Consider the following 2221-nt stretch of genomic DNA (forward strand, 5'->3'; position numbering starts at 1 on the left):
AAAACCAGTAAGCAACTTCCATAAGATCCCAGGACACAAAATTAACATACAGAAAGCAGTAGCATTTTTACACACTTAATAACAAAGTTGTTGAGACAGCAATTCCATCTACAGGAGTAAAAACAAACAAGCAAGAAAACAAAAACAAAACAAAAAAAACCCCAGGAATAAATTTAACCAAGGAAGCGAATAATCTCTACAACAAAAATTGCAAACACTGATGAAGATTAAAAAAGACACGCACACACACACACACACACATACACACACACACACACACCCTAGAGAGAAATCCCATGTTCATGGATTGAAAGAATTAATATTGTTAAAATATCAGGACCACTCAAAGTGATATACAGGTTGTATGCAGTTCCAGAACAAACAAACAAACAACAAAAACTCCCTGAAGTTTGTATGGAACTATAATACAGAAGGCCCCAAAGAGCCAAAGCAATCCTGAGCAAAAAGAACAAAGCTGGAAATACACAATACTGGACTTCAAAACTTATTACAAATCTACATAAACAAAACAGCATGGTGCTGGCAAAAAGACAGACCTCTAAACCAATGGAATGAAGCAGAGAACTCAGAAAAAAATTCACACAGGCTGGGGATATAGCTCAGTTGGTAGAGTGCTTGCCTCGCATGCACAAGGCCCTAGGTTCAATCCCTAGTGGAAAAAAAAAAATTCACACACCTATAGGCAACTGATTTTCAACAAAAACAGTAAGAAAGGCATTGGAGAAAGTTAAATCTCTTCAATAAAATTAGCAATGGGAAAATTGACTAATCCATGTACAGAATAACGAAACCAGACCCTACCTCTTACCATATATAAAAATTAACTCAAAATTAAAATTATGCTGTCTATAAATATCATTGGCTTATAAGAGTTAGTTGGAGAGTCCTGGCTGGAAACATATTAGAGGACTGTTGGCTTATTAATGGGTCTTGTTGACATCAACAGAGATGTCAGTAGTGGGAGAGCAGATATGGGGCAGGTTGAGCCCTGGGATACTCCAGCATGTGGGCTCAGGTAGAGGAAGAGCCAGCCAGGCAGACCATGAAGAGAGCAGCTTCTTAGACACGTTGCCTACTGCCTACCTTCCTCCTTGCACTAGCTTTATGAGAGTCTGTGATGTGCCCTGCCCTATGAACGTGTGGAGGTGATTGTGTCTCTCTGTGTGTGTGTCAATGTGTGTGCACATGCTTCTGAAGGGTAGTGACTATATGAAGCAGTTTAGTCCCAGAGCTTCAAAAGAACAGAGAGGTTGTCCAAGCTGGGGGAAGCAACAGCCAGATACAGCTCAAAGCATTCATTCCTACTATTCCCTGAACTACAGGTCATTCTGGGGGAAACCAGGCATAGCTGACTAGGAGCAGAAAATGGGCAGTGGCTCTTGTGTTCACCCCTGGCCTTCTTGGCCTTCTCAACAGCACCCCTTGTGCAATCATTGAAATCCCCAGTACAGAGACTGCGGGTCTGAGGTGGGTGTAAATTACTTACTCTCTGATGAAGAATACAGTTCAGGGAAGGGGGTTCAGGATCCTTCTGGGGAATTTCTTTGGAGAATGGCCAAGATTGGTGTTCATGTAGCTGAAACTGTGAGATAAGCAGTTCTTGTTCCCCATCCCTGGATCCTGGGTTGGAAAAGTTCTTACTGGTGCAGGCAGGACCTATACTAGACCTCGGGGAGGAGGTCTGGAGGAGGTGTGAGTGGGGTGTAGGGTCAGCTTCTCTCACATTCTCATGCCTTTTCATAAGGCAACCCTATGGTTTAAACATTACCTCCAAAAATCAAGTTGGAAACTTAATCCCCAAATTCATGGGTTCATGGAATTTGAAGGTTGGGCCTTTGAAAAGTAACTAGAGTTAGATGAAGTCGTCATGAAGGTGGGTGGGGTCCTCGTAGCCTTATTAAACCACTATTCTTTTTTAAAAAAAATTAGTGTGTATTAATTATACAGACCAATGAGTTCATTGTGGAGTATACGTACATGTGTCTACTTGGTCGTTTCCCGGACCCTTGTTCTTCCCCCTGGCACCTCACTCCCCATCCCCTTCTTCTTTTTGTTTCCCTTCTACTTTCACGTCATGTTTTTTTCTAGATTTCACATAGGAGAGAAAACATGGAATACTCGTCTTTCTGAGTCTGGTTTGTTTTGCTTAACATGATGATCTCCGGTTACATTCTTTTTCCTGCAGGTGACACGAGTCCCT

At 42.0% G+C, this 2221-nt stretch overlaps 1 non-coding gene across 1 annotated transcript; it reads left to right on the plus strand.

Moving 5' to 3' along the window:
- Window positions 1-614: 614 nt before the first annotated feature.
- On the plus strand, window positions 615-682 carry Trnaa-cgc. Its single transcript has one exon. It is a non-coding gene; the product is annotated as a tRNA-Ala (tRNA).
- The last annotated feature ends 1539 nt before the right edge of the window (window positions 683-2221 follow it).

The sequence above is a fragment of the Marmota marmota genome, unplaced genomic scaffold, assembly GCF_001458135.2.
Source record: "Marmota marmota marmota unplaced genomic scaffold, marMar, whole genome shotgun sequence".
Lineage (NCBI taxonomy): Eukaryota > Metazoa > Chordata > Mammalia > Rodentia > Sciuridae > Marmota > Marmota marmota.